This window comes from Vicugna pacos, chromosome 8 (assembly GCF_048564905.1).
Source record: "Vicugna pacos chromosome 8, VicPac4, whole genome shotgun sequence".
Classification (NCBI taxonomy): Eukaryota; Metazoa; Chordata; class Mammalia; order Artiodactyla; family Camelidae; genus Vicugna; species Vicugna pacos.
Genome location: NC_132994.1, coordinates 31,520,315 through 31,544,193, shown reverse-complemented (window position 1 = coordinate 31,544,193; position 23,879 = coordinate 31,520,315). Strand labels below are relative to the sequence as shown.

Here is a 23,879-nt window from a genome sequence, read left to right as displayed (position 1 = left end):
ACAGTTAACCATTATTACATCATGAGTCAGGTTCTAGGGATTCCTGTGTGCCTTTCAGTCTTACTGGGATAAACAGATATTTGCAAATATCACCCTCCCAAATCCTATTCTTTTTATTTATGTAGTAATAGATGTAGATATGATAGCCACCTTCACTTTCCTTAAAGGATAATGAGGATCCCCAGGGAACCTCACCACTACAGGGACATCCCTGCTGGGAGATGGCCCACTAGGCAAGCATGTTGGTGACCCCCAGCCCCACCCCCTGTAGCTGTTCCTTATCTTGATTCACAGCTGTCAGGCTCCCAACAGTGTGGTGGTTTACAGATTGTGGTTCTGCATTCAGATGACCTACTTTTATATCTATACATCTATATAGATATATAGATAAATTTTTTATTGAAGTATTGTCAGTTTACTGTGTTGTGTCAATTTCTGGTGTACAGCACAATGCTTCACTCATACATGAACATATGTATATATTCATTTCCATATTCTTTTTCACATAAGTTACTACTAGGTATGGACTATAGTTCCCGGTGCTATACAGTATAAACTTGTTTATCTATTTTACATATAGTAGTTAGTATCTGCTAATCTTGAACTCCCAGTTTATCCCTTCCCACCCCCTTCCCCCCCTGGTAACTGTAAGTTTGTTTTCTATGCCTGTGAGTCTGTTTCTGTTCTATAAATAAGTTTGTGTGTTTGTGTGTGTGTGTTTTTTTTTAGATTCCACATATAAGTGATATCATATGATATTTTTCTTTACCTTTCTGTCTTGCTTAGAGTGATAGTCTCCAGGTCCATCCATGTTGCTGCAAATGGCATCATTTTATTATTTTTATGGCTGAGTAGTATTCCATTTTGTAAATATACCACAACTTCTTTATCCAGTCATCTGTCGATGGAAACTTAGGTTGTTTCCTTGTCTTGGCTATTGTAAATAGTGCTGCTATCAGATGACCTGCTTTTAAATTCTCACCTCAATATTCCTAGAGAGATGTCTTTGGACAAGTTAGTTAACCTCTTTTTGCCTTAATTTCTTGATCTGTAAATGAAGTTGATAATATTCCTTTCTTCATAAGGATGTCGTGGGGATTAAAAGAGATGTTTCCAAAGTATTTGGCATATAGCTTAATAAATGTTTATCACTTGTCATGGCTGATAGTAATACCACTACTTTCTCTGTACACCTGTCTTTCCTCTTCAATCTCCATGACACAAATGAATCTCACTTCAGTGAGGAAAGGAAGGGTTCAGGGATTGAGGAAGCTGTTATTTCTCCTGTCAATGATAGGTTTGCTGTGGCAGAAGAAATTATGAGGCAAATATCCCCAGCTATTTGGTTGGACAGAAGTGAAAGGCCTAGAAGGGTTGACTCTCTCAGCAATAGAAATGCGATTCCAGAAAGAGTCACCTTCTAAAGTGACAATTTTTTTTTTTTGGTTTTGACTTTCAGTTGTTTTTTTTTTAACATTTTTTATTGATTTATGATCATTTTACAATGTTGTGTCAAATTCCAGTGTTCAGCACAATTTTTCAGTCATTCATGGACATATACACACTCATTGTCACATTTTTTTCTCTGTGATTTATCATAACATTTTGTGTATATTTCCCTGTGCTATACAGTGTAATCTTGTTTATCTATTCTACAATTTTGAAATCCCAGTCTATCCCTTCCCACCCTCTACCCCCCTGGTAACCACAAGTCTGTATTCTCTGTCCATGAGTCTATTTCTGTCCTGTATTTATGCTTTTTGTTTGTTTGTTTTTGTTTTTTAGATTCCACATATGAGCGATCTCATATGGTATTTTTCTTTCTCTTTCTGGCTTACTTCACTTAGAATGACATTCTCTAGGAGCATCCATGTTGCTGCAAATGGCATTATGTTGTCGGTTTTTATGACTGAGTAGTATTCCATTGTATAAATATACCACAGCTTCTTTACCCAGTCACCTGTTGATGGACATTTAGGCTGTTTCCATGTTTTGGCTATTGTAAATAGTGCTGCTATGAACATTGGGGTGCAGGTGCCATCCTGAAGTAGATTTCCTTCTGGATGCAAGCCAAGGAGTGGGATTCCTGGGTCATATGTTAAGTCTATTCCTAGTCTTTTGAGGAATCTCCACACTGTTTTCCACAGTGGCTGCACCAAACTGCAGTGTAGGAGGGATCCCCTTTCTCCACAGCCTCTCCAGCATTTGTCATTTGTGGATTTTTGAATGACGGCCATTCTGACTGGTGTGAGATGATACCTCATTGTAGTTTTGATTTGCATTTCTCTGATTATTAGTGATATTGAGCATTTTTTCGTGTGCTTTTTGATCATTTGTATGTCTTCCTTGGAGAATTGCTTGTTTAGGTCTTCTGCCCATTTTTGGATTGGGTTGTTTATTTTTTTCTTATTGAGTCGTATGAGCTGCTTATATATTTTGGAGATTAAGCCTTTGTCGGTTTCACTTGCAAAAATTTTCTCCCATTCCGTAGGTTTTCTTCTTGTTTTACTTCTGGTTTCCTTTGCTGTGCAGAAGCTTGTAAGTTTCATTAGGTCCCATTTGTTTATTCTTGCTTTTATTTCTTCTAGGAGAAAATTTTTGAAATGTATGTCAGATAATGTTTTGCCTATGTTTTCCTCTAGGAGGTTTATTGTATCTTGTCTTATGTTTAAGTCTTTAATCCATTTTGAGTTGATTTTTGTATATGGTGTAAGGGAGTGTTCTAGCTCCATTGTTTTACATGCTGCTGTCCAGTTTTCCCAACACCATTTGCTGAAGAGACTGTCTTTATTCCATTATATATTCTTGCCTCCTTTGTCAAAGATGAGTTGACCAAAAGTTTGTGGGTTCATTTCTGGGCTCTCTATTCTGTTCCATTGGTCTATATGTGTGTTTTTGTACCAATACCATGCTGTCTTGATGACTGTAGCTCTATAGTATTGTCTGAAGTCTGGGAGAGTTATTCCTCCAGGCTCTTCCTTTCTCTTCAGGAATGCTTTAGCAATTCTAGGTCTTTGATGGTTCCATATAAATTTTATTATGATTTGTTCTAGTTCTGTGAACTATGTCCTGGGTAATTGGATAGGAGTTGCATTAAATCTGTAGATTGCCTTGGGCAGTGTGACCATTTTAACAATATTGATTCTTCCAATCCAGGAGCATGAAATATCTTTCCATTTTTTAAAGTCTTCTTTAATTTCCTTCATCAATGGTTTATAGTTTTCTGTGTATAATTCTTTCACCTCCTTGGTTAGAGTTATTCCCAGGTATTTTATTACTTTGGGTGCTATTTTAAAGGGGACTGTTTCTTTACTTTCTTTTTCTGTTGATTTATCGTTAGTGTAAAGAAATGCCACTGATTTTTGAACGTTAATTTTGTAACCTGCTACCTTGCTGAATTCGTCAATCAGCTCTAGTAGCTTTTGTGTGGACCTCTCAGGGTTTTCTATATATAGTAACATGTCATCAGCATATAATGACACTTTTACCTCTTCTTTCCCAATTTCAATCCCTTTTATTTCTTTCTCTTGCCTAACTGCTGTGGCTAGGACTTCCAGGACTATGTTGAATAGGAGGGGTGATAGTGGGCATCCTTCTCTTGTCCCAGATTTTAGTGGGAAGCTTTTGAGTTTTTCACTGTTGAGAACTATGCTGGCTGTAGGTTTGTCATATATAGCTATTATTATGTTGAGATATGTTCCCTCTATACCCACTTTGGCGAGAGTTTTTATCATAAATGGGTGTTGAATTTTATCAAATGCTTTTTCTGCATCGATTGAGATGATCATGTGGTTTTTGTCATTTCTCTTGTTGATGTGATGTATTACATTGATTGATTTGCGTATGTTGAACCAGCCTTGTGTCCCTGGGATGAACCCCACTTGGTCATGATGTATAATCTTTTTTACGTGTTGTTGGATTCTATTTGCTAAAGTGACAACTTTTGTTTCCATGAAATTGTGTTTTCACAATCATGTTAACATAAATAATTAACCCATTTTAAAGCTATGGAAATTTGAACTTTATTCTCATGCTGTTCTCAAAGATTTTGGTCCAGGATCAGTGTGTAGTTGAAACCATATGATAATCATGAACTTTTTATAATTGAAGCCCCTTTCATGGACTCAAGACAGAGAGATCGGAAAACCAGCTCGTGTTGAGCACTGTGTATCCAGCACTGTGTTTTCCACATTATCTCATTGGTCATCAGGACAGCTCAGTGAAGTAGGAATCGTGGCTCTGCTTTAATAGATGAGAAAATGGAATTCAACAAAACTGAGTCGTTTGTCAAAGGTAAACTCAGCCAGAAAGGGGCAGGGTCGGGATTTGAATACTGATTGGTTGTCAGTGCAGTGCCCACGTTCTACCACATGTGCCACAGTCTACCCAATGTGTTCAATATGCTGCTCCCGTGGGAGCTGCGGGATTTTAGCTTCACATGTGAAAACTGCCTCCCCCACCTCCAGATCACAAAGTCATTTAGACATTTGGCCCTTGAGCAACAAGGGTTTGAACTTCGCAGTTCCACTTATACATGGATTTTTAAAAATAAATACAGTACTGAAGTACTGTGCAAGCCTTATAAGTTAACTCCCCGGATGCCCAACTGCAGATACTGAAGAGCTGCCCATATGCCAGGCAAACTACAAGTCATATGCAGGTTTTCGACTGCACAAGGGTTTGGCACCCCTAATCCCCACCAACCCATCCATGTTATTCAAAGCTCAACTGTATTCATTGTTAACTGAACCTCACAAACCCACACAAGATTAAAATCATTATTAATTTTAACCTTATAATACTGTAATCTTTGCTAAAACTGCCAGTGGCCGAAAAACATGATGCTATGACAAAGGTTAAGCAAAAATTAAAAAGTGAGTGATTTAACTAAAAGAACATGCTGACTCTTAGATTTCTTAGGATGAGAATAAAATGGTTCCAGTAGATTCAGAACTTGTCGTTTGTCAAAGTCCACTGGAGGGAAGGTGTTATCTTTTTCTGCTGAACTCCATGTTCACCAGACAAGGCATATTGCAGAAAAAGAAAGTCAAGAGGTTATCTCCCACAAACATTAAGAGACTCTCAATAGGCCAGGAATGGTGCTTTGGATGAAATTCTCAAAGATCTTATCATTGGGCTAATGGTTTTAAAAGTGAACTTTTTCCTTCTATTTGGCATTCATGAAACATACCATAAATGACTGCCCTGAGTTGTTGATAACTGGGTATTAAACATTTCATAGCTCTATATGTATATATGTTTACCCATGAATCACCTTTTCTAGAAACTGATTTTGCATATTATGCTGAGCTTCGGAAAGTGCCTTGGGCTCATTCAATAGAGCTAATCCCATACAGATGAATATGCATGACCTACAGTATTTATTTTCATTGCTGATACATAGTGTTTTCTTTTTTTATTGATTTATTGTTTATTGAAGTATAGTCAATTACAATATGTCGATTTCTGGTGTACAATACAATGTCCCAGTCATGCATATACATACATATATTCATTTTCATATTTTTTATTAAGGGTTATTACAAGATATTGAACATGGTTCCCTGTGCTATACAGAAGAAACTTTTTTAAAATCTATTTTTATATATAGTGGCTAACATTTGTAAATCTCAAACTCCCAAATTTATCCCTTCCCACCCCCTTTCCCTGGTAACCATAAGATTGTTTATCATGTCTGCGAGTCTGTTTCTGTTTTGTAGATGAGTTCATAGTGTTCTTTTTTTTTTAGATTCCACATATGAGTGATATCAGTGATATCATGTGGTATTTTCTTTCTCTTTCTGGCTTCCCTCCGGATATATACCCAGAAGTGGGATTGCTGGATCATACGGTAAGTCTATTTTTAGTTTTTTGAGAATCTCCATACTGTTTTCCATAACGGCCGCACCAAACTACATGCCCACCAACAGTGTAGAAGGGTTCCCTTTTCTCCACACCCTCTCCAGCTTTTATCATTCGTGAACTTTTGAATGACGGCCATTCTGACTGGTGTGAGGTGATACCTCATTGTAGCTTTGATTTTCATTTCTCTGATAATTAGTGATATTGAGCATTTTTTCACATGCCTGTTGGCTATTTGTATGTCTTCATTGGAGAATTGCTTGTTTAGGTCCTCTGCCCATTTTTGGATTGGATTGTTTGCTTTTTTGTTATTAAGTTGTATGAGCTGTTTATATATTCTAGAAATTAGGCCTTTGTCAGTTGCTTCATTTGCAAATATTTTCTCCCATTCTGTAGGTTGTCGTTTTGTTTTGATTGTGGTTTCCATTGCTGTGCAAAAGCTTATAAGTTTAATCAGGTCCCACTTGTTTATTTTTGCTCTTATTTCCATTGCCTGGGTAGACTGCCCTAGGAGAAAGTTGCTAAGATTTATATCCGAGAATGTTTTGCCTATGTTTTCTTCTAGGAGATTTATTGTGTCTTGTCTTATATTTAAGTCTTTAAGCCATTTTGAGTATATTTTTGTGTATGGAGTGAAGGAGTGTTATAACTTATATGTTTTCTGATCTAAGGTTTATACCTGATACTTGGCTTCTAAGAAAGCAGGTTCTATGATGACATTCATTCATTTTTCATTCAATAGCCTGTTGTTTTCTGGCAAAGCCAGGGTGGTAGGGATTTAACATCACAGCTCCATGGTGACCACCATGCTGGCTAACAACACTCAAAATAAGCTTGACTGGTGAATGAAGTTCCTGCAGAATGGTTCAGCTGTGAAGCTGAAAACCCTGGGCACCTTTCTTTTGGAAGGTGAGTGTAAGCAGATAAAGTAAATCACCATTTTAATTAAAAAGTAACCAAATATCCAAAATAAAAGTCTTCCCAACATAGATAACCAGGAAAAAGCCAACTTGCTCACCTGTCTAGGGTCAGTTTGCCTTTCTAAATCCTCGGACTAGAATGTCATGCCTCTAAGGGGTACCATGGGCTGGTACTGATTCTGCCGGGGCTAAGCTAATCCCAGAGAAATTTGGAGACTTTACAAATAGATAAAATGAGAAAAGAAAATTGTTAAAGATCTGAGAGAAGTTAGAATTTATTCCATCTCTCTAGACCTTCTTTTAGGGGCCTGTTCACTCTTGCCCTCCAACTGGGATTAGAGATAGCACAAACATCAGAGAGAAAGGCCAAGTGAGCAAGTGAGTGTCATGCAGCAGGCGCGGCACTCACAAAAGTCAAAATCATACATATTTACCAATTTTTTTAATCTACTGGACTCTGCATACAAATACAGTTTGTGCATACAAATACGGTTTATCAAATCATGGTTTTAAAAAAAGAAATACACCGAATTTTGTCTATTAAAAGGCAAGAGTAACAGAATTTTTTGTGTATAATCACTCTATCTTCATTCTACTTTCAACATTTTTTTTTGACATAGTGCAGATCAGAGAACACAAACATAACCCACATCAATCCTCCAAGGAACTTTGAAGCAAGAAGAGATCATAGTCTCTAACTCATGTGATAATCAACATAGACCAATTCTTCAACCATTATTTCAAAGTCTTCACCCAGTTTTGAAATCCTAAGGGGTTACATTTGTCCTTGGCCCAAGCATACCATTCACATTAATATGAGTGGGATATATTCTTACAGGCAAAGGGCAGTTTGTAGCTCCAATTCTGCAAGAAAAAAACATGACTTGTGTTGACATTATCTTAGGTCCTGGCTTCTCATAAGCTAACTTATCTTATCTATCATGCACCTTGACAAGTTTTCTGCTTCCACCAGTCTGTGTAGTGCTTTGTCTAAAATCCTGCAATGATAAGAGCTTTCCTTCGCATAAGCTTTTTTGTTTAACGCCTTAATTCAATATCAGGTAAATCCAGATGGAATATTATTAGAAAATGGTTGAGCAAATGGTTGAATGTTTTTGGAGTGCCCAGCTCAGGAAAATAACTGTCTGCCCTGAGTGTATCAGGAAGCTGGAACTGTGATTCACCTCCTCGTGGCCAGGGGTGGGGGGGGTTACTTCCACTAATGTTTCCCTAAATTCTCCATTCAAGGACATCCCACCAACTGGCTAAAACTGGTGCCCTAAGGGAAAGGAGTAGTAAATGGTGCAGGGGAGGGGCTATTTTAAAAAGATGATCCTTCACTCATAATGATAAAGTGGAGGAAAGAAAAGTATGAACCACACATCCCAGCAAATACGGTAAGGCATCTGCTGTAAAGATGTCTACATTAGTAAGTACAGCTTGCAATGTGACTTTAAGTCTATTTCCAGAAGATGGGAGGAAGGCATGGCAAGGAAGAAAGGGGGCTAGGCTTTCTAGGTAAGAGCTGCTCTGGTGGCAGCTCCCAAGGAGGAGGAGGAGGAGTCAGAGTAAAGCCAAGACTGTCAGTTTGTCAGAGTGAATACGGCAAATAGCGAAGCCCAGTAACTGTTGAATCTCCAGAGTTCACATGAACTTTCACAACATTGTTTGAATGCCCAGTACAAGATGAAGTATGAATCAGCGGCTATTTGTTTCCATCTCGTTGATGAAAATCCTGAGACCGGAAGAATTAGGACCTTGGTCCTAGTGGCATGGCTAATATTTCAAACCCAGCTCTTTTAATTCCACATCCTATGTTCTTTCCACAGGACCACAGTTGTTGCAATAACCAATTTTGTGATCTGGTCTAAGGTATAGCATGGACATGTAAAGAATTCTAGTGGGAATTGTGAATCTAGAATCTAAGACAGGTAAAGGGGAGGAAGTAGGCGTTAGGTGAGCTCTCCAGTCTTCTAACAGCATGAATGTGATATTCTTATCCTAGTCCCCTTAGAGATGAAATAGAGGAGGACGAGCTACTCACAGCCCTAATCCCATGGTCTGCCTGGCCCAGCTGCAGATAAGAATATTGGAGGACTGAATATTGAGCTAGCATGAATCAACACATGTAGGCAGGGGGTGTGTGTATAAGAAAGAGAAAGAGAGAAATTGAGTTGAGATGGTAAGGGAGAGTGCAATTTATGTGTTTTCTGCTTCCTAGTTTCTTCAGTGTGCTCAAAGAGAAAGAGACAGACTCAGGAATGGGTCATTTTAATATTCAAATCATACCTCATGACTAAGAAGACTGTTCTCTAAACGCAGATGTCTAAGTTTTACTAAACCTTTGTCCCCTTCTCCTTCCACAACTTTTCTCGTAATCTGAGCAGCAACGGAAAGTATAGTGGTGAATCCTGACTGACCACATGTTGATTTCCTTCTTATTTCAGTGTACTCATCTTTTCTGTGTCTGGGGGAAAATGCCCAGATAGATGAGCCGAGGCTGTACTCAGCAGCACGCAGTCGGGAAAGGGTAATGATTGTGGCGCTGCAGCACGCGTCAGCTGACTTGTAAAATTTCCTGACAGCACACGCTTGCATGTCGTAAAACCCTTGGACATGTACTTGGGGAAAGCTCTTTCAGCCACAATAACACTCTATGTGCCCAAAAGTTCTTTCCAGCCAAGTTAGTGGCATCAGTGGTAGAGTGAATTTACTTCTCGGGAAAACTTACGCAAGTAAATGCCAGTAAAATCAAGTGCACGTTGAAGAACCACGTTTTTTAAACAGATATTTACTACCGGTAACATTGCTCATTGATATCAAAATTACCTCCTCAAGGGCCCCCTGTAAGTGACTTTTCTAGCAACGGGGATTAGCTTGGATTGTCCTTGATGCTCATATTTAGAGAAATGGTCTGCACATGCTGCCTCTGTTTTCTTCCTTTCATTTCTGCTTTAAACCAGTGCACTCCTATTTTCCACCTCTCCTCCCTTCTACTCCCTGAAACAGCGTCTCAGAGACCAGCAGGAATCTTCCCTTGCTGAGCACGGCGTCCTTTTCTTAGTTCACATTACAGGCTTCCTTCTCCCCTTGGCACTGCAGACCCTCCATTCTAAAACCCTTCTCCAATCTTCTCAGTGTGCTCTTCTGACTCCTCTTCATTCTCCAACATGTAATTTGATGATTCTTTACTTTCAAGTTCATGGACCCTTAAGAATCTGATGGTGTTTGGACCCTTTTCCCAGATAAGTGCACATATTCCAACACACCCCAAAAAATTAACCACAAGGATATCACCCACACCTAATGGATAATAATAATAACAACAATGACAAGACCAAGTGCTGACAAGCATGCAGAGCAATAGAATTCTCATTCACTACCGGCGAAAATGCAAAATGGTACAGCCACTTTGGAAAACAACTTGGCAGTTTCTTATAAATATACACCTGCCATACTATCCAGCAGTCCTACTCTTAAGTATTAACCCCACCCCCCCAAAAAAAGAAAACTATGCTTCCATAAACATCTGTATGCAAATGTTTATAGTAGCTTCATTCATAATCAACAAACTGGGAGCAACCCAGTTGTACATCAACTGGTGAATGGATAAACAAACTGTGCGATATCACAAAGAGAATGCTGCTCACCAGTCAAAGGAATGAACTACTGATGCTCATAACAACTTGAGTGAATCTCAAGTGCATTACACTTTAGTAAAGGAAGCCAAACTCAGAAGGTTACATGTTAGTATGATTCCATCCATAGGACATTCTAGAAAAACGAAAATACAGGGTTAGAAAACTGACTAGTTGTTTCCCAGGGGCTGGGGTAGGGGGAGATGTTAACTATTAAAGGGCATACGGGAATTTTTGAAGAGGAATGGAAATGTTCTAGATCTTGATTCTGGTGATGGGTGCACAACTGTATGTAACCACTGAAACTCATAGGACTGTACACATTAACAGGGGAATTTTACTACATAAATTCTTATTTTAAAAACCTGACTAAAGAAAAAATTTTTTTCCTCTGGATTTCAGGGATATTGTGGTGCAGAGATGCCAGGGTCAATTTACTACCATGAAACCCCTCTCCCTTTTTTCCCTTCCTTTCCTCTGACTCTACTTTCTTCCTGGTCTCGCCTCCTCTCTTGTGGCTTCAAGCACAGTCTCCACACTGAGACTCCAAGTTTTACCTCTCCTGAGCTCTGATTCTAAATCCTTACTGGGAATTCCAAATCACTATGTCCTAAACCTACACTCTACTGAAGAGCTTTTTTCCAGAACTGCACCTTCTATGTTTCCTGCATACTTCATTTAAACCTCCCTGCTCCCCGGACACTTTTATTGGACTTATCTTTAACGCCATTCTACACTCATATCTCATCAGTCACTAAATCTTGTTGATTCTACTTTTTAATTATCTCTCAAACAACTTTATCTCTCCTTCTGTTTCCCAAGCTACCTTCCAAATCCATGCTGTCGTAATCTCTCCATTAGATCTCTGTAATAGCTCCCTTTACAACTAAACCCTTATCTCTTCAACCCACACCTCATTACCATGTCACAAAGGTTGGGTTACATGTTTCTTTTGCTCACAAACCTGTAACATTTCTCACATCCTGCAGGATAAAGCCGCTCTTCTTAGCCCAGTGCTTAAGGCTCTGAGTGATTGCATTTGAACACCTTTTTAAGTCACATCTCCTACCATGTCTTCCCCTTCCACACAGCTCCTAGAAACATCAAAATACTAGTAAGGCCATGTAGAGACCACAGTGCTTAAATTCTCTTGGCTTGTGTGAGGTCTCTTCCCCAAATACCCTTCCCCTAAAATTGTTTGGCTAGTGACAAAATTTCCATTCATGGAGATGTGGCCCAAATATCACAATCTCTAATGAAGCCATCCCCAGTCATTCCTCTCAGAATTAATCTTCTTCCTTGGCACACCTTTGGCATGTATGTGTACATGTACATGTGTGTGTGTGTGTGTGTGTATCTTAATAGACCTAGTCACCAGATTGAAGTTACTTATGTAATTGCTTGACTCTACTAGAGAGTCAGTCACTTCGGGATAGGAACTGCATCTTACTCATTTCTGTACACCCCACAACTGATTAGTAAGGGTGTCTCCCAGAAGAGACATTCAATAAATACTTGCTGGACTAAATTTAATTTAGACCATCATCCAAAATTTTTTTTAAAAATTGAATTCCACACAATTAAAATTAATGTCCATGTATACTTTAAACAAGACTTGTATATCGTATCTACTGTGCACTCCATTCCAAGTTGTGTACACTCTCCATTCCAAGTTGTCATTCAAAGTATATGGAAAAGCCCTTGTCCCAAAATACCTCCCCTATGTGTGTTAAATTCCACCACCTGTAATCAGAGCAACAGTATCGGACACAGCAGAAGAAAGGCCTCTGGTGCACGTGCTAGCTGGGACTGGCCTTCTTTAAGAGCAAAAATAAGGTTATTAGACATTTTGGATTTAAATCACTTCTAGGCTTCTGTATAACAGCCACTTTGTAAAAATAAAACATCTGTCTGACATTAAATTTTAAAGTTTTCTCTGTTTCATGTAGGGATGAGAGATTAGTTCCCTAGCATAAGTCCTCTAAGTGTTAAATAGAATAAAATAAAAATAAAATAAAAACCTCATCAGTATTTCAAGCCTGTGGTCAATCAATAGGGATCCACTGAGGATTTTCTATGACACTAGCATTGTTCAAGATGGTCTAGGGGGTGTGGGCACTGAGACAGTCTCTTTATTCTCAAGGAGTTTAGAACCCACAGCCAAGAGAAGGGGGAGAACTCGTGTGTGAAATTATTAGAAACATCCCTCATGGTGGAGCATGATAAAGAGCTACCACATCTAGAGAAGGAAGAGACCTCCAGGCTCCTCTAGGGCAAGGTCCACATGTCTTATCTGAGAAAAGAAGTTTAATGAAACAGTCAGGGTGTTAGTTTCCTAGGGCGAGCGAATGACCACAAACTGGATGGCTTACAGCAACAGACATTTCTTCTCTCACTGTTCTGCAAACAAGAAGGCTAAAATTAAGGTGTCTGATCCATTTGTCTTCCAGCTTCTGGTGGCCCCAGGCACTCCTTGGCTTTGGCTACATCATCCCAATCTATGGTCCCACTGCCTCCTTCTCATCTCTGTGTATCTGTCTTATAAGGATTGATTGCATTTTGGGACTGAGAGCCCACCTGGATGGTCCAGCATGGACTTCTCCTCTCAAGATCCTTGACTTAATCACATCTTTTGCCATAATTGGTAACATTTACTCTTTTGCCAATAAGGTAATATTTATTCATTTGCCATATAAGGTAATAGTCACAGGTTCCAGAGACTAGGACATGGACATACCATTTGGGAGCAGGGGGGCCCACCATTCAGCCCACTGTATCCAGCTACATAATTTGCAGGTCCCAGAGCAAAATGAAAATGCCAGACCCCATTTTCAAAAACCAGGAAAACTGTGCCATAAAAAGTACTAAAAAGCTTTTTGATTTCTTCGGTGATCTCTCACTCTCTCGACTTGTCATGGCTTTTTGTTTGCTATTTAACGTTCTAAGAAAAGAAAATTTAAATTGTGTGAATTTTGTCATTCTTCTTTCTTCTGTGCAATGACAGTTTTAAATGCAAATATAATAGCATTTAACTCATATGCAGACTCACCAAAATTACACAATTTGTATTTCATAAGTAATCCATGCTTATGTATTTCACTCTTACCAGAACATCAGATATACTACACAAAACTAAATCATCTATTTGTATTACATTTCTTGACACACTTTCTTCCGACACTCATTCTCTGCCCCAGTAATGATTAAGGACAGACTGACAAGAAAAGGCACTCTGGATTGCCCTATCTTTTCTTTTCCTTCTATGTCGTCATTTTCAGCATAAGTGGTTGGCTAATACAGGGAAGTGATATGAGTAAGAAAGGATATGATAAGGCTACTCAGTAATTTGTATTTCTTAGAATGTCATTGCCTTGATTCTCATTTGAAGCACGTTCAGGTTTAGATTGAAAGCATGGCCTCTCCAGGCTGTCAGCAGCCCCGCTTACTCAGTCATGAACATAGCACACTTACCAAGTACTCACTTTGAGTCTCACTGAATTCCTGCCCAATGTGGATTTACCAGAACTCTGTGCTCACAGGGCATCGTGAATGAGGTATGTGAATGAGGAGCAAGGACCAGCAGACATACAGATTGCACCTCTCTCTCCTCAAGTTCATCCTCCATTGGGATCATTGGACTTCACTTCCAAAATATAATTTCAAAGATTAAATTAGCATTAAGAGTTTCAGATGACAACATGAGAGCGTTAAAACAAGAGCCACCTCTGAGCATGGAGCCCTTCACAACTGCATAGGCTGCGTGAGACAGCCCTGCAATGAACGACCCTGTGGCATAGCTTTTCAAAGTGTGGTCATAGCCCATTCGTGAATTGTGATCCACTGGTTGGGAAAGCAATTTAGATGTAGGTGGTAACCAGGTTGAATACACACACACAACTTTAAAACAGAAGTGGCTTACATATAATGAGGATAAGCATTAATTAGTAAAACAATTTGAATATGAATAACTGTGTATCTATTTCTTTTGTGGGTCATTGAAACCACTGTTCAAAAGGCCATCCCCTAAGCTTTGGACTCAGAACATAGGGATTTCAATCCCATTTCCTTCTATTATTGTCAACGACCTTAAAGGACATCACTTAAATTTTTGAGCCCACGTTCCTTTACATGCATGGTGTTCACATGGGGTAAGTGAAAGTGCTGGACAAGCATTAGCTACTCATGAAGTTAAGCCTAACCTGCTGCTTTGCTCTAATCATTTCGTAAAATGACTGAGTAAAACTGACATTGAAGGTTCTCAATCTTATCATCAAAGATGGAGTGAGGTTTTTTTTTAATTTTAATAGAGTATTATTTCCTGGTTTGCTAAAGTGCTTTGAGAGATGTAATCTTTTTAAAGTCAATGCAAAAAAAAAAAAGTCAATGCAGTTCTTTTTCTTGAATAGCTGATTAACATACAAGCCTTTGAAGATAAATTTTAGCTTAATATTTATCTATAACAAACATCACCCACAGATATCTGCCTCACCACACTACTCATAGTGGTTTATCAAGAGGATGGATGTGCACAGTATTATGCAGATCAGATTCTCCCTCTGAGAACATACACCTTTACTTAGGGTTCCCTCAAATGGTTAGAAAAGTACTTCATCATTTAAAGAGTCATAAAGGCTAATTAAATATCCAGGTTCACATATTAATCAGTGTGAAGCTGATGGATCTAGCTACTTTCATTAAATTGCTATAGGATGTTTCCTAAATGCTCTATATTTGAAAAAATGGAATGAACCAACTGAGAATAAAAAATAAATACTGAACCATCAGTAACCCTCCCACAGCCTAGCATTGAAATAGAGAAATTGTTGCTACAAGGATTTACAGAACATTCTTTGGAAAACGTTAATCATTGTGGCTGCCCTCTTCCACATGATCCTTAACACTGAAAATGGTGTAACTAGGCCATGCCATTTTGAGAAGTCACCTCCGCTTGGAGGAGGAAGACCACTGATTGTGGTTTTATCTTATTTATATTATGTGACATATTTAGTTCTGGCTCAGTAAAGCAAGAGGTTTATTGTGAGATACGTATTTTGGACTCTTCATATTCTTCTTATAATGACTGCTTTAAACGATGTTTTTTAATATATCAGAGCATCTAGGTTTGATGCCAATAAAAGTGTCATTAAGTCTAAAGTATTTGTGAAACTTGAGTGCTTTTGCTCTTAAAAACTCTGTGGGCTTTCCTTTTTATATTTGCTGCATTTTGTGTTACTTTCACAGAAGAACCGTGCTAATAGCTACCTCATTCATCAGACAAAGACACAGTTTCACTGATTACCAGAGGGTTTGTGGTTTTAGCTACAGACCGTTTGACAAAAGGAAACCCCAGTCTCTGGGTGGGATGAGAACGTGAAATATGGGTGGATCTAAAGTGAATCGTTTCATTACCCTCCCTCCAAACGTATGGACTCAGGAAACATATTTCAAACATCCCCACCGTCAGGTTGCAGATTTTATGAACAAAGAGAAAGTGGGATGCCTGAAAACACAAAGTAATTCAGACACATCTTTGGCTGCCAGAACAATACTTCAGACGAAAGGTTACAGGCAGCAAGAAAGCAGGAATGGTGTTCCCCGAGAACCAGATGCTGTAGTGAAAATGCATCTTGGGCAGATTTTACTCCAGACATCAGTGTACTCACTGAACCTTTGGGGAGGTGAGAGAAAAAAATAGGAATTAATAATTTCCAGATTGAAGGCTTCGGGGCACACGCTGGTCCGCTGGCGATTAGTCAGTCTTTATTTTCTCTTCCTGTTCTGTGTCTGTGCTAAATTGTGTTTGTAAGATTTGTTTAAAGCCGCTGGTGTTCTTCCCCATTATTCTTTCGAGATTGACTCCTTCTCTGTGGTGGTAAATTGAGCGTTTCTTCTGAATTTGGGCTGAATTGGAGGGATAACAATTTGAAGGGCTTTGGGTTAAATTTGGAGTCAACACTATAGAAAATAAACACCGTGTCTAACGAGTCTTAGTAAGTACACAGAGCAACAATTTACCCACAGGGGCTCTCAATTACTTTGTATTGTTCTTTCATTTATTGTTTATTACAATCACAAGGGTTCCTGGGAATTCAGTATGCTAAATGGCCCCGTCAGTCCGGTAATGAAAACCACTTTTCAGCTATTAGCATTTTTATTATCTTAGTTAACAGCACTCTCATCAGCAAACATTTTGTGGTACTTATTTTTACCATAGTCAGGAGGAAGCAACTGACCGCCAATCTTTGTGTTTGTGTTTTAGAAGGAGGGCAGTCTATGTTGTCTTATTGTCCAAAATGTTAAGAGAGAAACTAAGAATCCTCAGATGAAAGCTACTCAACAGCTATATTCTGTCAGGCTAGGATCATGATCTTCAATGAACTTAAACGTCTTTAGGCAGAGCACGTACTCCCGAGTTTGCCAAAGACCTGCCACTTCCTGTTATTTTTTTATTTCAGAGGTTCTGTTACCTTCCTGGCCAAACTGAGTTTACTGCCCCTCCCCAGACTGTCATGAGACTTAATAATAAGAAAGATAAGTGATTACTATAAGCTAGTGAGGATGTGGCGGGTCTGTTGATTAAAGGCTGCTGTGGTAACATAGAACATTTATGCACTGACACTGATGAATGGAAGATTTTTAGAATAGAATGATCATAGCTGTGATACAAGACACTTTCACAAAAATGAAGTAGAAAATTATTCTAGAAGCCTAGGAGCTGGGTCTGAGGTAATATATGAGTAAAGGGATGTGTAGGACTATCTTTTAAAACTTTCTCCTTGGGCATGTGCCTAACAGGACGCCATATACGTAGTTAGCACTTAGTAATGTGCTGTCTAAATAAACATTTTAAAATACAGTTTTTGGAAAAATTACAGATCAGGTATTTTGTTTTTCAAATATAAAAAAATTTCCTATGACTAATTTAGGATAACAAAGGGTGGAAGTATTCAGTTTGTATACTTCTGATTATTACTGGCCATTCAAATGCACTTGCTCTACACTGAGAAGCAAATAGCTGAAATTTTAAATCTTGCAGTATCAAGTCACTGGCATCTTAATTGAAAATTATAAACAGAGAAGAGAAGTATCAACATAATAATAAAAAGAGAATTAACGCTTTATTGGCACTGCCAAAGAGGGTCCATTTCCATGCTAGGGTTTAGACCAGTTCCTATTATGCGTGGGGGGAAGGGGGCAGAGCAGTATTAGGGAATTTTCAGAAAGCCCTAAAACCATTTTTATTTTCCTTCAAGTTTTGTTTCTTGAAACCTCAAGTTTTCCAAAACATTTCCCCCGTAACTTAAGCCTTTGTTTTTCAAAGGAAATTTAATTTAAAAAACATGTTTTTTCTAACTAAGTTCAAACTTGTATTATACAAATAAGGCAGATTTTTGTTTGAAATTAATTCTTGTTTGCTTCTAGAACTATGAGGGAAATCAAATTCAAAAGGCTCAGCTAATGCATTTTCAGAGTCAAATACAACATAAACTAAAACATTTCAAATTCTCTTCTCACTTCAGATTTTAAATCATTTTATTTCTTTGTTGTTGTTGTTATTATTTATTTGATTTCCAGGATCTGAGTTAAAAAAACATACCAATAAATAACAATCTGGAAAGGATATAGTGAAAACTTTGTTCAAGGTCACGCTAGGAAGGTATAAGTTGGCAAAATCTGTTGGTAAAATTTCTGTTGGAGGTTTAATTTGGGAGACTCTGTTGGCAAAATCTCTGCTAGTTTCTAGAGTTTCTCATTGGAGAAGGAACAGAAGTAACTGTAAATCCCTCAATGTTAGGAAACCTCTGATGAGATGCAAACACAGGTCCCAGTGAGTCCTGCATTTCTGGAAGAGCAAGTGCATACCCATCGACCTCTGTTTGTTGACCACTATTTTACTACGTACCGTGGTTGTGATGAAAATAAGGCACAGTCATGGATCATAGTAGAATGGCTCTGACGAAACCTTCTCAAACTGAAAGCCTTTGAAGTTACTTAATAACATCTCCTGTCCCTGCCTCACCCTCAAAATCAAGACATGCACAATGTTTTTGATTCATCCGTCTGCTAATTCATCCAACATTCGCTGAGCATCCAAATGTGCCAGATACCATCCTAGGCACTGAAAACACTATGGTAAACGAGATATCCTCTAACTTCCAGATAGCGACAACCGTGTAAGTGAGGTAGGTGGACACGTAAAGAGTTATCACAAGGAAATGACTCATAGTCATTAGGACATGAAAGTCAGCCCATCGTGGAGTAGGCTTATCTCAGAGACACAGGCTTCTTAGTGCTGTTTCAAAAGCGCATGGGTCAGGGGTAGACTCTGGTAATCAAGATGTCCCGTGAGTTTCCCAGGTGCAGGTACCAGGACTGACTGGGCTCTGCTCCTCCTCTGCGGTGCCATCAGCAGAGACCCTCACCCCTCAGCATGCCTGCTCCTGTGCCCCACTCAGCATCAAAGAACCACCAAACACAGCTTCTTTGCCTCTGCTGATAGAGGAAGATAAACGGATTCACCTCAAGGACAAACTGCAGCACAGAAGTTTGTCTTTGGCTTTCCAGCTTACTATTTCTGCTGCTTTTCACTCTATCAGAATCAGATTTCTGGGTCCCTTTAGAACCCAGTACATACCTTTTCCCCAATCCTGTCTTTATACAAAAACAGGAAAGAATCCACGTTTGCTGCATGGTGGTTTGTTGGTTGCCACCTGTAGTGTCTAGTTTTCAGTTTTGGCTGCCCAGCGACTGAAGACTTTCCTGTGTTGGGAAAACATGGAATTTTGTGAATCTTGGGGGAGGGTAAGGGAGGGGGAAGGGGCCCAATGCTCTCTCGCTCCACACCCTGATGTCAAGGAGCTGGCATGAGGCAGGGATGCTGTGAGGCAGAGACATCTTCAGGGGCCACCAGAGCCAACAGAAGCAGCATCAAGTATCCGGTGGCTGAGGTGCCACAGTGGTACCTAACCATCTGATGGCCATGGTGTGAGTTGAATTTTGCACTGTTATCAGTTGAATTGGGTCCCCTAAAAGATCTTGACGCCTAACCCCCCATACCTGTGAATGAGACTTTGTAATTAGGGTCTTTGCAGATGATCAGGTTAAGGTAAGGTCATTAGGATGGGTCCTATTCAATATGACTGTGTCCTTATAAATAGGGGAAATTTGGGCACAGAGACAGGCGTGCACACACAGAGAACATGGTGTGAGCATGAAGGCAGAGATCAGGGTGGTTCATTTACAAGCCAAGGAACTCCACAGATTACCAGCAAACCACCAGAAGCTGGGAGGGAGGCATGGAGCCAGTTCACACTCACAGCCCTCAGAAGGAACCAGCCCTGCTGACACCTTCATTTCAGACTTCTAGCCTCAAGAACTTTGAGACAAGAAGGGTTTCTTGTTTGTTTTGTTTTGTTCAAGCTGCAAGTTTACGGTATTTTGTTGATGTGCCTCAGCAAATTAGTATGTGCACTTTTCCCAGCTTGGTTTGCCAGCTTTTCTGATAGTTTGTTGAGCTACTTAGTGCCTTTTAATCAGTTCCTTTCCTTAACAAGAGTTGATTTCTTGTTTGCATCTTAGGACCCTTATTGATAGGTTTCAGTATCCATTCTTCCCTTCCTCCGTCCTCCTTCCTCCTTCCCAATAGCTCCAATTTCCATTTTAGAATTCATATGGTTCTGGGAAAACAGGCATTACCCCAGGATCCAGGGTCAAGCACATGACCTCTTAGTCAATCAACAAAATGATTGGTTCCTGAGTGGGCAGGTCCTGAAGATGATCCATTCACAGGAAAGTGCCAGACATTTTCTAGAATGCTGAGGCAAGATATTCTCTTCCCTGCTGCACATAAATAAATATGTTTGTAGCCTAGCAACTCTGGCAGGCTTGCCTCAGACAGAAGCCAACCTCAAAAGGCAAGAAAGAAGGGAAGATAGAAATGCCATTCCTTAGTGATATCATTGAGGCACTTGACCAAGCCACACCTGAAGTCAGTTCTCCCTATGGACTTCTTATCACATGAGCCAAACAGTTCCCGTTATTGTTTAAGCCAGTTGGAGATTGATTTTCTCCTATTTCAGCCCAAAGCATCTGAACTGATCCAACCCATTTATACTTTAAATATTCACAGGATTTTGCTAAGCCTCTAAATTATGTGCTGTTTAGAAAGTTGTGTCTAATTTTATGGTGAAATCCCTTAAAAAAAAACAATGTCAATCAATTGTGAGCAGGTGGATGACATTTTAAGTGAGCTGAAAAGTTACCATGCAGCTGCTGAGGTGATCCCCTGGAGGAAATAGTAACAGTAGTGACAATAATGGTGGTGGTAGAAATGGCGATCTCTTCTCAAGTGCCCACTGTGTGTAGTGAATTTCAGGAAAGCTTCTGTAGAGCAGAAACATGACATGAATAGGACATTGGAGTTTGCCAGCACTTCAGGCTCTTGGGGACAACAGGACTGTCTAAAGTCTAGATCAAACTCCTACCTTCCTTTCCTATGTTTATACCTGCCTGTTCCTGAGTCATGCAACACAGGTACAAATGGTCCTGTAATCATAGTCCTGCCCATTAACTGGAGTGAAAGAAAACTCAGAACTCCATCCGCCCTGTGGGGGCTGGGGCTGGCGCCAGTTTCCTCTTTCCGGTGGGTTTATGGTGTATCTGGCTGCTCGTGTGTGTGCATTGCATCACAGTCCCCTCCCTCACCTTCTAACACAGCCCCTTACCTTGTGTGGTTGGAGGTGTATTCTGGTTTCTAATTTGCACTTCAGTCCTGTGTTGTGACTGAAGATCTCTGAACCTTTGGCCATTCAGGAGGGTCCCTCTAAATACAGAAAGACCTCCTTGAATCTGACTATATCATTGCTGGAAAATAAGCACAGCCCCCACCCAGAGAGTTCCTCAGCCTTGCCCTTCCTAATTGCTAAACCTGACTTTCAGCCACTGGTTCTAACCTGCCGCAGGTCTGAGTTGACTCCACGGCCACCCTTCTTAGGGGATGGCCCCACAGCTGGCAGGCTCTTCCTCCCAGTACCTGCTCTTGTAGCTGTGCTTTAGTCCCGCCTCCAGCTGGGACTCCAGCAAATGTGATGTCCAGAGGCATACAGATTATGACACATCTTCCACCAGCAAGACTCTCATAATTTTAGCCCTTATTATATCTGCTCCTGGGGGTCCAGTGTTCCTCTTCTTAACTCCTTTCCATTTCCCTTTCTTTGTGACATCACCACTTACCTGGGCCTCCTGTTTCAGAATAGTCATCAAACAGTCCCCTCTGCCACCTCTATCATGCAAAGGCCCCAGTTTCTTTTGCCTTATGTTCTTTAAAACTCAACTGTTTACCACTGAATTAAAGGATAGGAGTCATTAGGTATTTGGAATCAAAGGACAAACCAAATAAAAAATGAGGCTTGGATAAAATACTTAGAGTAGTGACAGCAGAGGGATTCATAATAAGGAGAACCCCACCCAGATGTTATGGGGAAGATACTTAACTTATGTAACAATTACAATGTATGAAAATGACCATGACAGTTAAATAGTACATGGTAGCAGGAAAGATCAGCAGCAGAAATGCTTGTTATAGACACTGGGAACCAATAAGATAAAAAGAAAAAATAATTTGTGCCATTTTCATGTTAATTATATTTATTTATGTAAATCACTTTACATTAACAATATTACTAAATTTCTATATTCAGCATAAGCTTCATTATTTATACAAGTTTAGTATGATTTATGCGAGTTATTGTATGATCAAATGCTCACAAATTTGAAAAATATAAGGGATTTGGAAAGTTGGATTCCATTGATAAGGAATGATTTGAGGTGTTGCAGAGGTAACTAAGGACATCTTCCTGGAGCTCTGAAGTGTGAGTACACATGTGACAGTCATATAAGGCAGAATATGGGTACGTATCTGAGCATATGAAGTGCTGGAGGTGACATCTAGGTGAGTCTTGAGAGCAATTGATGTTTGAGATTAGAATTTAGACAGCAGAATTGGGAAAAGGAAATGGCATCACGTAAGTTTCACAGTAAATGTGGATTTTTATGCCATTTTAGTTTTCCCTCACTTTTTTCTGTTTGCCTACTATTAGTCCATTTTGGAATAGAATAGAAAAAAATGTTGGAGAACATTCTCAACACAAGACTTAGGAACTCGGCGGAGACTAATACTGACCATGTTTGGCCAACTTTCAACGTATTCTTTTCCCATATTAAACATGCAGAATAAAATAAATGTTTATTGTTCACAGAGCCCCCCGTTCACTGGATTCGTTTGTATAAACATTGTCTGACTTGTGTTCTTCCTGCGTTTGGAAAACTGGCAAGTCCGTGTTTTTCTTCATTGGAAGCATCTTGGTTGGGAAGTCATTCCAGCTTTATTACAAAACAAAGGGACATTTCCCAGCAAGATCGAATTTATTCTGACCATTCCGAGCATTGCTACCTTAGCAGGATATATCATTCTGGTTTTGCAATACCCATGTCTGTATCAGGGTTTGGACTCTGGGGTCCCACACCAGGGGAAACTCAGGACTTGCAGATTCTGGCTCTCCTTGTGCTGAATCAGGAAACAAAAATGTCCCTTTTTGTAACTTGGGGTTTATCCTATTCTCTCCTAACCAGATGCACATATTGAAAAAGACTCTCTTCTTTTTGAACAACCATGAATGTGAAGACAATGGCTTGCCTAAATGATATTAAATGGAGAATATTGAGTCTATTATGGGCATCCCTTGATGTGGTATGACTTCCTGATGAATGATCACTAATGAAGAAACTGCAGTAGGAAAACTTATAATACTGGGAAAGTTTCTTGTTGAAAAATCTGTTTGGGTTAGGGGATACTTCTGAACCCAGCGTTTGTGTGGTTATAGGTGGAGTCATTCTTGAGAAGTTTGTCTTTTGCTTCCCTGACTTAGACTTAGAAATGGAAATCACTTTGTTGTGCTTTGCTTTCCATAAAGATACTTGCCAAGTTTAATCAGTACTAAACTCGTCCTAGGTTCATTTAGCAAACTGGCTACGACTGACCAAAAGCTTACTTTGAATTGCAAAACTTTCAACAAGCTGTGTATAAGAGTTAAGCTTTGAATGACATAATATTGGTGGAAAAAATTACTTTTTGGCATTTCATGATAAAGAGTTGGCCCAGTACAAGTTTTGTGACCTTGTGTGACATTTTCTCTCATCTTTGGCAGATTAACTGTGTCTTGTATGCGTGTAAGTATCAGGCTTTTAGAAGATAATACAAAAACTAGAGATTTCAACATTCATTAAAAAATGTTTTTTAAGAGCCAACTGCGGGTAAGGCTTGGTGCTGGAGGTACGGTGGTGAAAAGACAGACATGGTGCCTCCCTTGTGGCACTCACAGAGAGAGGGGGAGCCAGGCAAGTGAGTGAGCAGAAACAGTCATGTGTGGGAGGTTTTGTTCATTATCCACAAAATAAGTCG

The 23,879-nt window shown here is 39.5% G+C and overlaps 2 long non-coding RNA genes across 5 annotated transcripts in view; one reads left to right on the top strand and one right to left on the bottom strand.

Annotated features, from left to right (window-relative positions):
• The window catches only part of LOC140697685 (uncharacterized), a 35,365-nt gene extending 29,306 nt beyond the window's left edge, over nt 1-6,059 (top strand). For both annotated transcript variants that reach the window (XR_012074899.1, XR_012074898.1), the window contains exon 3: nt 5,750-6,059. This is a non-coding gene — a long non-coding RNA (uncharacterized lncRNA). The remainder of the gene's footprint in view (nt 1-5,749) is intronic.
• A 9,821-nt stretch (nt 6,060-15,880) lies between these two features.
• On the bottom strand, nt 15,881-21,591 carry LOC140697858 (uncharacterized). Of its 3 annotated transcripts, none has more exons than XR_012075232.1 (5): nt 21,453-21,591; nt 21,145-21,242; nt 20,683-20,803; nt 19,056-19,180; nt 15,881-16,088 (listed from the first exon to the last, which is right to left on the bottom strand). It is a non-coding gene; the product is annotated as an uncharacterized lncRNA (long non-coding RNA). The 3 variants fall into 3 exon arrangements; XR_012075231.1 differs by having other exon boundaries at nt 21,373-21,462; XR_012075233.1 differs by lacking the exon at nt 15,881-16,088 and adding an exon at nt 18,330-18,913 and having other exon boundaries at nt 21,373-21,462.
• Between the last annotated feature and the right edge of the window lie 2,288 nt (nt 21,592-23,879).